General features: G+C 36.3%; 1 non-coding gene and 1 pseudogene across 1 annotated transcript; one reads left to right on the top strand and one right to left on the bottom strand.

The window, feature by feature from the left end:
- The first annotated feature begins 3,968 nt into the window (after nt 1-3,968).
- TRNAW-CCA lies at nt 3,969-4,040 on the top strand. The gene has a single exon. It is a non-coding gene; the product is annotated as a tRNA-Trp (tRNA).
- A 1,742-nt stretch (nt 4,041-5,782) lies between these two features.
- On the bottom strand, nt 5,783-7,578 carry LOC120191897 (annotated as a pseudogene).
- Between the last annotated feature and the right edge of the window lie 5,865 nt (nt 7,579-13,443).

Here is a 13,443-nt window from a genome sequence, read left to right as displayed (position 1 = left end):
GATGTGTGTAAAACTAGGCATGATGCTTCTACTAATTGAAGGATAGGGTTCAAATGATATGTTCATAAAAGGTTGATTTCCACTCCCATGGTTGTTTCCTTGTACAGCTAAATGCTGACCGAGTAATTCCTTTTCTATTCAACTAAGGTTTCAAAAATTACGGAAATTTGAAAGAAAATAGAAGATTCGATGAAGTAGAAGCCCAATTTCAGACATTTGCACGATACTTACCCTAATTACATTTGGGGGGTTTAACCCTTGAATTTGATACAAAGAACGACCCCATTTTTATTTTTTATTTTTTACTTTTGTTAACAATAGAGCACTGCACAGCAGTGTGAAAAGGCCCTACTCAACTTTTCCTCACTCGTGAGGAGTTGCCTAACTTCTGCAGGCGGGGTTTGGAACACCGGTAACTCCAGTCTCATATTTCTCTTGATGTGTGCCGTTACATCTGCAACTTCATTAGCTTCACGGCTAACGTAAGAAAGTTTTACGTCCGACTGTCTCTGGAGTAACGAACAAACTCGTTGGATCAAGGCAGTATCATGCATAAGGGAGCATCGTTGAGAATGTCTACGTCCTCCTTGTTGTCGAGCTCTACCTCCACATTTTGAAGACCACTAGTCCATGCTAGCATTAAACCATCATAAAGCGACCCGACCTTAGCTTGAATGTTGAACATCACCCAATGTGCTGATGGAAACCAACTATCAATCGTCCGTTGTTATCTCTAAGATCTCCGCCACCCGTAGCCTCCATTGTACGTGGATCTGCAGCTCTATCGATGTTGAGCTTAGCCACTCCAGTTTTGGGAGGGGACCACCTTTGTCTCGTGTTTCTCTTGACAGTGCTGTGGTGATTAGATTCTTTACTGGATTTAAGTGCTTGAGCCAACGCCTGCGCTAAACGACCAATCTCCACCAACGACGACCACACCTGTCCATTAAAAATGAAAGCATTACGTTGTTTCCATAATCTCCAAATAATTATTCCAAACATGTGCCTCCAATGGTAAGCCTCTCGATCAAAACCTGTAGATGTGAAGAGATTAGCATGGATCCAATCAATAAAAGGTAAAGAACAAAAGTTGTTTAAAGCGTTATTTGGAACAACCAATTTCGCTGTTGGACACTCGCGAAGGACATGGGAAATGGTTTCTTCCCCATTTCGACACACCAGGCAAATGGAAGAAGTGGATAGACCCCGTCTCATTCTTTCGGATTTTTCATTAGTCGGTTTCGAAGGACAAGCCATGGAAATAGCTTCACCCGTTGCGGTCCATCATAACCCCACGCAGTGTCCCACCGACTTATGATTCCACCTCCACGTTGGGTGGTCCTTTCCCTTACATCGCTAGGGGCTGGAATGGCCATAATATGCTGCACTATATCCTCATTATAATAAAGACGCGGCAAATTTGTGCTCCATACTCCATTACCATTCGTAAAGTCACGCACAACATTACTCAAGGCAGGCATGGCTGAAATTTTTCTAACATGGTCAAGTTGATCGATTCCTGGAACCCAAGTATCAAGCCAAAAATTCGTTTGCCTCCCATCTCCAATGGACCAGCAAGCGTTCTCCCTGATAAAGTCCCAAACACGTACAAGAGACCTCCAAATAAAGGAGCAGTTTCGAGCATCAATAATTAAGGGTGGCGCTTCCTTCATCTTGTAATTCGAGCGGAGAACTTTGACCCATAGAGCCTCCGGACGCATTAATAAATTGTAACCTAATTTCACAAGGAAAGCCAAAGCCTCGTTTTGGGAATGGAGCGATCTTAAACCGAGACCTCCATGAGTGAAAGGTTGGCAACAATTATTCCAACTGACGAGGGCCATATTAGTCTTCTCCTTTGTTCTCCCCAACTGAAACGGCGGGAGATCTGCTCAATTTGGTCACAGACTCTAGGAATGGCCATCGTTTGCATGAAGTAATTCGAGATAGCCATAAGAGTGGCCTTAACGAGTGTAACTCTCCCTGCCAAAGATAAATTAGTCGCCACCCAATTATTCAACTTGTTTCGGACTTTGTCAATGACAAACTAAAACGTACTCTTCGTCACCCTATTATGAAAAAGAGGCATGCCCAAATACGTGCCTAGATCCATGAAGCGTTGACATCCCAACTTGGAGCAAACTTTTTCAGTGAAATCGTCATCCACATTGGCGGAGAAGAAAATTTTAGTTTTGTTCGAATTCACCTTGTGACCTAAGAATCTGCTAAACTGGTCAATAATAGCCCTAACAAGGTTAGCTTGATCATTCGTCGATTTGCTGAGAAGAATCAAAATCATATTTGTTTATATTTTTTTCTTAATAATTGATAATGTAACTACACATTGCAAACGCAACTACTCAAACTTGAAATTTTATGAAGAAAAATATTTTCTTTAACCATTGAGGCTCTCTGTATCAATATTCATATCATTGTTCAATATTAACGATTATATTATAAATATTTAATTTATATAAATTATATTATTTACTTTTTATTATTAATAAAATAAAATATTTATATTAATATCATTAAATAATTCTAATAAAAATTGAATTAATTTTTTTTAACATTTTTAATATCATCGTTAACTAATATTTAATTGATGTTTTAAATAATTTTATGTTAAAATTATTTTTCTGGATTGACTTAAACGAAAATTTAAAAAAAAATGCAAGAAATTATTTAAATAATCAATTAAACGTTATTTAATAATGATATGTGATAATATATTAAATATTTTTTTATACAAACCGTTAATTTTATTAAAAATAGAAAATATTTAAATTACAATTAAAGTTTATAATCATAATCATAAACTAAACACATAATAAAGATATTTTTCTATAATCATTAACACAAGAAAACCATCCACTTAATATCACAAAAGGATCATACAAGTAAAATGTTAAAAACCTAATCAAATAAATTCGAATAATAAATAGATACAAATAGATCTGATCACATCGGTAAACGAACCACAAAAGGATATCAAGCTTTTGAAAAAACCACCGATAAACTTTAAACCAAAGTCAAGCGACGTGAAAAAAAACTATCTACGAAATGCAAACTACGTATCCAAATTCAATTCGAGGGTTCAAAGCAGAGAAAATCAACACGACAACAAATAAGTGTCATCTTGATAGTCATGACAATGTCAAATCCAACCCTGATAAAAAAAATAAACGAAAACAACGACCAAATAATTGAAATGTGTCAAATGCAACCCTGATTATATGATACTACTTTGTTGAGTCCCCTGATTATTGAAAGTTACAAAATGGTCATCCGACTATTCGTATGTTCCAAACTCGTCCTTTTCCATTAAAAAATGATGGACGTCTGAGCTAGATATTAACATGTTGACTTGGATATGATAAAATCATATTTTAATGATGACTACTGGCATCATTGTTGCTTTTAAGCAATGACTCGACAATATAATATTTCAAGCACTAGATTGACGATATAATATAAATAGAGAATCGATCCACAAAATACAACTCAGATAGTTTTGGAATAAGATTTTATTATATCTCAATGAACAAATTAACGTCCAACTGAGACAGTCACTAAATTTTTAACGGAAAAAGACGAGTTTGGAATATATGAATAGCCATGTGACTTTTTTATAACTTTTAATAGTCGGTGAACTCAACAAATAACGTCTTATAGTTAGGGGATCATTATGTAACTTTCAATAGTTGAGGGACTCGACAAAACAATATATTATAGTGGGGGGATCATTTGTGTAGTTTACCCAAATATAAAATACCCCTTAATGACCGATTGTTGTTATGTGGGAATCACATCACCTTCTTGTTAGCATAGGATCCGACATGTATTACGCTTCTTACTTGGTTTCATCGTTATCTTCCCTTCTCTAACCTCAACATTGTCTAAGCTTCAACTGGTAATTTAGTGTTGTTTACGGTTAGATAAAAATATTACCTCCGAAGTTGCATCTGGTATACGTGGCGCAATGGTAGCGCGTCTGACTCCAGATCAGAAGGTTGCGTGTTCGATTCACGTCGGGTTCAATTCCCCTGGACAAATCTTCCCATTATTTTTCAGTTTCAGTAATTGTTACTTCAGTTTTTCTAAACTTCAGATGCCTATGCACCCAATAGACCAATTACCTTGTAACTAATAATAAAATACTAATAATAATAAAAATAAATTTGTCACATCATAAAAAAATAATTCAAAGTAAAAAATTTCAGAGAATAAATTAAAAAATAAAAAATATAATAAATAAAATATGAGAGATAGTATAATTTAATAAAAAATATTATAATTTACCCATATTCAGGGCATATGCATAAAGTCCCCTAGGGGTCAAGTGCATCTTATTATTTAGAAAAAAAAAAGTGAAATTTAGTAAATATTTTAAAGAAAAATGGAAGAAATTTTTTTTGCACCCCATTAATTTTAAAAGAAGAAAATTAAAATTTTAGACCCCATTTATAAATTTTTAGATCTGCCACTGCATATGATTAAATATGTTTCGAGTATGAGACCCTCTAACTCACAAAAACAAAGAATTGAATGCATGTTTTTGTCCATGTTTATAAGAGTATGCAGTTTACAAAGCATGAAGTTCATGGGTTTCGAAAAAAAAGTGTATAGAAGATGAAGAAAAGAAAGCATATGAATTTTGTTTAGAAATAAGAATCACACACTTCACATGTCTAATATAAATGATAACATGAGTCGGATAATAACGATGACACATATATTAATCTTATCTTCAATTATTTAATAAGTTTATATGCGAAATGGATACAATATTTTATGTTAGGGAAACAAACATATTAATTTTAAGCAAGAGAGAACTTATAAAATTTTATAATGAAAAAAACATATTTCAATAAGAAGTATAAAAATATTTAAATATATAAGAATTTGAAATTTTTATGGAAGACGACAGCACCTATTGACCTCCTCTAGGTCCATCCCTGCCTATATATATTAGATCAAAATTCACACCCGCCCCCTCTAGGTTTATTAGGGGTGAGCATTCGGTCAATTCGAATCGAATAAAACAATTTTGAGTGATTCGAGTTGACAAGTCCTATTCTACAATCCAAACTTGATTTGAAATTTTTTCGAGTTAAGTTTTTAAAATTCGAGTTAAGTTGAGTTTTCAAGTTTCTATTTAAATTTAATTGTACATATTTATAATATTATAGTACTATTTAATTCTAATTTAAATGGCTTTTTTATAACCATATACAATACATAAATATTTCTTCATTTTTTTATACGTGATACACATATATTATATAGAATCGAGGAATTATCTCAAACTTAAAAATTAATCCACTAATTATTAAAAAAATCGAGTTATTCGAGTTGTATTTTATAACACAACTTGAAATTTTTTTCAAGTCGAATTTATAAAAATATAATTCGAAGTCAATTCGAATCGAGTCGAAAAAATTGATTTTTCAAGTCGAGTTAAATTTTACTGACCCTAAGGTCCATCCTAGCCTATATATATTACATCAAGAATTCACATATACATAATGAGATTTGAAACAGGAATTCAAGGTTCTCATGAGTTAAACCTTGTCAACTCAGTTAAAGGAACATTGGTAATAAGGAAGAGAGTACAGAAATCAAATCATCCGAGCTACAAATGCAATTGGCTTGGACTCCAAGCTATTATAATGGTTCTACTTTAACAGTAACATGCAATAGAAAATATTAAACCCAACACAGGATTCCACTCAAAGCCATTACCAATTGACATCATCAACAGTGTATTTCTAATTTTACGCTATACGATACAATCATGAAATGGTTCGATTTCTACTTCAGGTTATCCTACACTGAGATGTTCGAATTATCAACAGCAAAAATTTCATCTTCCCATCAAGGAAGACGACAACAACAATGTGCATATATCCCCTTCATACATACCATATGCATAATGCTTCTGGCTACTGCTCCAGAAGAGAGCTTCCCTGTCTAGCAAGCACAAGAAGACCACCATCTCCCCTTGATATCCAAAGATCTTCATCGAGGTACGTAATCAGAAGCCACGAACTTGATCGGTTCCCAGGAATGGGAATCTTAAGAGGTGGCTGACCAGAAATTGTTCCTGAAATGTTTGCGGCCAATTCCTGCAGTGGGTTAAGAAATTGCTGCACAGGCAAAAAACTAATTCTCTGACCAAAAATATCTACATCTGCGGGAAGATCGCAGTGTGCCTTCCTTAAATTCAACCTGGACGTTTCATGAAAGAATATAAGCACCTTAGGAGCAAATGTTTCATACATTTAAGATTTCCAAAGTCCAAGTTTCAAGTGTAATATACTAGAAAGAACAGCGCAGAACAAATAAACAAGAGATGAAAACATGTGATTACTCATGTAGTCAGGAACGGAAGCAAGATTTTATGTTGGAGGCAATATTATAAAATTTTAGAGGGCGTAAATAGATTACGAGTAGACAAAAAAACCCTAAATTATAAGAGAATTTGAAATTTTCAGGGGCTCCATCCATGCATGTAGTAGCATTATTTACAATCGATCATGAAATTAGCAACAACGTTCCCTTAAATGCTAAGCCTCAAAACACGTAACGGAGCTAATGTCAATGCTAGTAAGGGGAGAAATTCTGGCCTTGAATAAATGCAGGGATTTGCGACTCCTTCGGAAGAAGTTTGTGTCGTCTTGTCCGGCAAGTGTGTGTTTTGATGTCAGGCGGACAGTCGGCCAGACCCAAATAATGGTTTAAATAAAGAAACATTTCTCAACTACCCCAATCGAATTATAATTTTATAGGAGTGGCAAATTGTGTTCCGGTTTCGGATTCGCATTCCAGGTAATGCATGAATGAAATACTTTCTAACTCAATCAAGACCAATTTTTAATCTACAAAGCAAATTCTTAAGTTATTTTTTAAAACAATTGTGTAAAATAAAGAAGAAGACACTCACAGCAAATTCCAGTTGCCATCAAGAGGCTCAGTAGCCTCAACAGGAGCTCCAGTCGGATTAACCGCTTCCAACTGATTGAGTAACTCCAAAATTTCAGCCCTTACCTCTTGAATCGCTCGAAACCCCAACTCGGTCCCCTAAACCGAGTTCACCAAACACCTCTTCAAATCCGTAACCCCGTCATCAAAACCCATACTCTCATTCTCCGCCGCATCGGCAGTTCCTCATTGGGCGGCGGCGGCGGCGGCAGTACCGTTACCCATCTTAATATACTCTTCCTCCCACTCGTCCTCGTTCATCGGAGGATCAGAATCCGGGAGCTTGGTGGGTTCGGATTCCAATCCAAACTCCGATTTTTCACCCCCATTCATCGGTTATGTTAACCTGGGTGAGGTTTTCACGGTTGGACTAGGATTCGGGTGTGGGGTCGGGTTGGGAGCTGGAATGGGAAATGAAAGAAGAGGAATTGAGGGGTTTAAGTGGAAGGGAAAATGAGAGAGAGGTAGGTTTAGGGTTTTGACAGAAGAAAGTCTTGACTTTGAGGGATTGGGAGAGGAACAGAGAAGATTTTGCGGTGAAGAAAAGCGCCATTTTCCTCTTGGTTCTTCTGTTCAGCTTCTCATAGACTCGCTTCTCTCGGGATTTTAAAGGGTAAACTATAAGAATGGTCACTAAATTTTGAATAAGTTTTCTTTTTCCTACTAAACTTTCAAAAGTTATAATTTGGTCATACACGTTATCGATTTTTAACAAAATGATCATTCGACATTAATAGATGTTACTAAGATAATGGAATGGTGACGTGAAGTGTTAAGTCAACTGATTTGGCTATCCAATGGTCAAAATTATCGGTCAAAATTATCGGTCAAAACCATCTTGTCTTCCTCTTCACCGATTCAGGAGAGATTAAGATTGTTACTGCAAGAGCAAAGTAAACAACAAATTGTAGTATTGTTAAATCAAAGGGAGTCGAATGCATCTATTTTACTTAATCAAACAAACCAAGAGATATAAAAAAATAACGAACAAAATAATGGAGCTTTAAAACCTATTGAAGATGGATAACAATGCATGAAAAAAATTGGCGTGTGAGAGCGAAGAGATGGTTGTGTCTCTAAATAAAAATATTGGAATACGAAGTCTGGAATACACGATTGTATTCTAGAATATGCAACATGTGCAAATGCTCCTAATATGGGCATTGTGTGTGTGAGAGAGAGTTGTTATGGGTTGCTAAGGAATGTTGGAGTTTGTTATGAATGTTGGAGTCTGTTATGAATCTGTTATAGAGGTAGAGTAAGCTTGAAGGCACAACTTCTATATAAGTTGGTTGTAATGCAGTTTGTAGGCATCTTAATGAAAATTACCAAATGTTATTCATTGAGCTTTTAACTTCTCAACGTGGTATCTTTCGCTACCGATCTTGGGAGCTCTTTTTGTTCTTTCGCTGCTTAGGAGGTAGTTATGCTGAACGGTGGCAGATATTCCTTACCAATAGAGGTTCATTTGAGAAGCTTTAAAGGCTTCTCTAACAAGAAAGTTAGTGTTGTACTTGATGAAACTAACTTTCTTTTATGAAAGCAACAAATATTATTAACAGTTCGTAATCACCGATTGGAGCGGTTACTGCTGGGATCTCTGCCAGTATCGTCGGCGACGGTGCTTGATGGATCAGGTGAGGCAGTACCGAATGAGCTGTATGAGGACTTTGTAGCACATGCAGTGTTCTTGCATCCTGGTTACTTTCAACAATCAGTCCACCTCTTCTTCCTCAATTCCTAGGTGTTGAGTCGGCGTCTGCTGTATGGACTAAGGTGTTGCAGTTCTTTCCTAACATATGTACTACTGTTGTGATTAATTTGGACTACAAATTACAGTCCTTCAAGAAAAGTGATGATTCAATGCGAACTTACCTTACAAAAGTAAAGGAAGTTTGTGATGCATTGGCCTCTTGTGTGAGTGTTGTCTCTCAAGCTATGCATGTTGCTAGCATCCTTAAAGGTTTACCTTGTGACTATCAGTCGTTTGTAGTTGTCCTAACAGCTATGTGTGAATCAGTAACTCTTGATGCATTGTACACTATGTTGATGGATGTTGAACTCAGTTGGCAGGTTTTGATGAGCCAATTGAGCCTTTTCCTATGAGTGCTCATATGGCTCAAGGGAAAGTTTCAGGAGAATTTGAAGATCGGTCTGAATCGAGGCCATCCTCTTGACAGTCATACTCTCGTGGAAGGTTTTTTGGTCGAGGAAGGGGTCAGATTAGGCTGCAGTGTTAGCTATGTGGAAAAAATGAACATCTAGTCAATCGATGTTGGCATCGTTTTGATGAAAACTTTCCTGGTGTTATTGCCAATAGAAACTCATATTCAAAGGATGGTTCCAGTGCAGTTTATTATTCTGCGAATGACAACAAGACTACTAAATGTGAATACTATTTTGCTAAAAGAACTAGATCTAAGTCTTCAATGCAGTCTAAATCATTTTCTTCTTTTGAACAATGGGTTATGGATTCAGGTGCTACATACCATGTTACCTTTGATGGTGTGAATATTAGCCAATATGTTGATCTTGACAATGAAGGTAAACTTCTTGTTGGTAATGGAGTTGCTTTAGAGGTTGAATCTGTTGGCCATGCATCTTTACATTCATCCTCTCGACTATTATTGCTAACCGATTTGTTGCATGTACCACAAATAACCAAGAATTTACTCTTGGTGTCAAAGCTTGCTAGGGATAACAATGTTTTCCTCATGTTTTATGCTCATGAATGCTTTGTTCATGATGAGAAGTCGGGTGCAGTCTTGCTTCGGGGCCGAGAAGATAGTGGCTTATATGTTTTTGGTGTGCATTCTACAGTTGATAGTGGTGCTAGGGAAGAAATCAATTTATCACAGTTGTCAAAAAATGTGTATGATTTGTGGCATCATCGATCATCCCTCGCATGATAGCCTAGTTAAAGAGTGTCAAGAGTTGAATGTAAAGCTTCCTTCAAGAAACAATAAGTCAACTTGTGTTGCATGTCATATGGGAAAAAGTCATAAGTTACATTTTCCTGACTCTACTTCTATGTATGACAGTCCATTTCAGCTAGTCTTTACAGATTTGTGGGGACCCTCTCATATTGTATCGAATGGCTATAAGTATTATGTGACATTTGTGGATGCATGCACAAGACATTCCTGGCTATACCTACTGCATGATAAGTCTCAAGCCATTGTTTCTTTTAAAATGTTTCAGCAAATGGTCAAGACTCAATTCGATTCATCTATAAAAGCAGTCCAAAGTGACTGGGGATGAGAGTATAGGAGTTTGTCAAGGTATTTACTTAATTGTGGCATCTCTCATTGGCAAACATGTCCACATACCTCTGAACAAAATGGAGTAGTTGAACACAAACATCGCCATGTGATTGAACTTGCACTTGTACTACTTGCACTTGTACTACTTGCACAAGCCTCTTTGTCATTCAAGTTTCGGGCTTATGTTGTTGTACAGTTGTGCATTTAATCAACAGGCTACCTACAAGGGTTTTAGATTGAATATCTCCCTATGAGAAGTTATTTCAGAAGAAACCTGATTATGGGAAGCTAAAGGTGTTTGGATGTTTGTGTTTCCCTCATTTGAGACCCTATCTGAAGCACAAGTTAGAGTTTTGATCTAAACCCTGTACTTTTTAGGGTATAGTCCACAACATAAAGGCTTCCAATGCCTTGATGCTACTGGTCGAGTGTATATAACTAGACATGTGGTTTTTGTTGAACTACATTTTCCTTTTGCAAAGTTGCATGAAAAGGTTTTTAATGAATCTAATGCTTCTAGTTCATCTAGCTCTTACAGATTGTGGCAGATGTCAATAAATTTCAACATGTGACTGCTGAGGAATCTGACCATAATTCGATGGCTAACAACAATTCCAGTGATAGTTCCAGTTCTAGTTTGGCAGCAACAAATAATAGTCAGACTGAAGCACAAGAAGTTATAGCTGATATTTCGAGTGGTGCACATGAAGCTGATATTTCGAATAATGCACATGATGATGTTGAACATGAGACAACTAGTCTACCACAATCTGGTACTGATTGTGTCCCAAATGCAAGTGGTGACTCTAGTATATCGATGAACACACACTCGATGATGACTAGGAGTAAATGTGGTGTGTTTAAACCAAAGGTGTATGCTAGTTCACTTGTTGATGAAGTGCCACCTGATGTTTATGCTGCTTTTAAATCACCAAGGTGGAAAGAAGCTGTACAAGCAGAATTTAATGCACTCTAGTCAAATAACACGCGGACTCTTGTCAGGTTACCTGAAGATCATGCTGTAGTTGGCTGTAAGTGGTTATTTCAAATCAAAAAGAACCCTGACGGGTCTGTTCAAAGGTATAAGGCCAGAATAGTTGCAAAGGGTTATTCTCAAGTTCCAGGTTATGACTTCAAGGATACATACAACCCATCATCAAGTTTGCCATTTTAAATGTTATGCTTTCTATTGTTGTGGCAAGAGAGTGGTCTATTAGACATGTTGATGTAAATAATGATTTATCAAATGGTGAGTTGGTTGAGGATGTTTTCATGCAACAACCACCTAGATTTGAGAAATATGGTGTTGATGGAAGTGCTATTGTGTGCAAGCTTAATAAGGCACTGTATTGTCTTAGACAAGCACCTAGAAACTGACATGACAAGCTAAAAGCAAGTTTATTTCGATTGGGTTTTATTGAATCCAGAGCTGATGTGTCTTTATTTGTCAAGAAAGATGCAAGCTGTTATATATACATATTTGTGTATGTATATGACATTATAATTACAGGTGACTCTTTTCTTAGTATTGACAGTGTTGTCCATGCTTTAAGTCATGATTTTTCCTTGAAGGACTTAGGAAACTTGAATTACTTCTTGGGAATTGAGGTTAAGCGTACAAAGAAGGCTTTGATATTGTCTCAATGCAAATATATCCTTGAACTTTTGGAAAAGACAAGTCTGTTGAATGCAGCGCCTACAGTTACACCAATGATTGGAGCCTCAAAAATGACTCAGGAAGCGGGTGAATTATTAAATGATGCTCAAGAAAATCGAAGTATTGTTGGTGTTCTTCTGTATGTATGTCATACAAGACTGGATATAGCATTCAGTGTTAATAAAGTAACACAGTTCATGCATGCCCCATGAGAATTACACCTAGCTGTTATTAAAAGAATACTCAGATATTTGGATGGTACACTAAACTATGGCCTAACGTTTTTCTGCAATGATGTATCACAGGAAGTTGTAGCATTTGTTGATGCTGACTGGGGTGGCAGTTTGGATGATAAGAGGTCAGTCACTGGTCATGCACTCTTTCTTGTTCCATGTCCTGTGATTTGGTGTTCCAGGAAGCAGAAAACAATATCAAGGTCTACAATGGAGGCTGAGTATAGAAGTGTAGTTGATGCTGCTGCAGAAGTCACTTGGATAAGTTCATTGTTGTGTGAACTTGGTGTTGAATGTCGAAACATGCATGTTGTATGGTGTGACAACACCAACACTATTGCATTAAGCACTAATCTTGTTTATCATACACAATCCAAACATGTTGATATGGATGTTCATTTTGTGCGTGAAAAGGTAGCAACTAAACAGATTCAAGTCAATTATGTGCCTGCAATACATCAATTAGCATATGGTCTTACAAAGCCACTGACAAAAGGAGCATTTGAATTATTTCGAGAGAAGATGTGTGTTCTACCTTGTTAAAAGAAAAAGATGACGAAGTTGGGAGAATATTGGAATATGAATTCTGGAATACACGATTGTATTCTAGAATATACGTGTGCATGTGCTCCTAATATGGGCATTGTGTGTGTAAGTTATTATGGTTGTTAAGGAATGTTGGAATCTGTTATGAATGTTGGAGTTTGTTATGAATCTGTTATAGAGGTAGAGTAAGCTTGAAGGCACAACTTCTATATAAGCTGGTTGTAATGCAGTTTGTAGGCATCTTAATGAAAATTACCAAACGTTATTCATTGAGCTTTTAACTTCTCAACAAACATGTTGAAAACACTGCAAGAATAAGTAACTGCCAACAATGAAGTTGACGATGCAAATTTGAAGATCAACAAGATGATTAAAAAAGAAGAAGAAAAACGACGATGGTTTGATGGTTTGCAAACGTTGTGATACAAGTGTTTGCGTTTGGACAAGAAATGCTTCTTTTTCTTGTGTTAATAATTGTAATTTAATGAAGTTGAATCTTTAACCCAAAATATCAATGACTAAAGCAAACACATGCATTGACAAAGTTAAACAAAGTTGCAGGCCTAACTCTTCTCCAGTTCAATCTCATAAATTCTCTTCAATCTTAAACCTCAATTAACGATTCTATTATTAGACTCAAATTTAACTTGCTAGCCACCCCTTTCTCTCGAAGCCACGATACACTTTACTGGCATGGCAAACATGTATTTTGGTAGAAAACACAACTTCCCAAACAAAGACTCACAAAACCACATGGTTT

Source organism: Hibiscus syriacus, unplaced genomic scaffold (genome assembly GCF_006381635.1).
Source record: "Hibiscus syriacus cultivar Baekdansim isolate YM2019G1 unplaced genomic scaffold, ASM638163v2 tig00116971_pilon, whole genome shotgun sequence".
Lineage (NCBI taxonomy): Eukaryota > Viridiplantae > Streptophyta > Magnoliopsida > Malvales > Malvaceae > Hibiscus > Hibiscus syriacus.
This window is presented reverse-complemented; position numbering and strand designations above follow the sequence as displayed.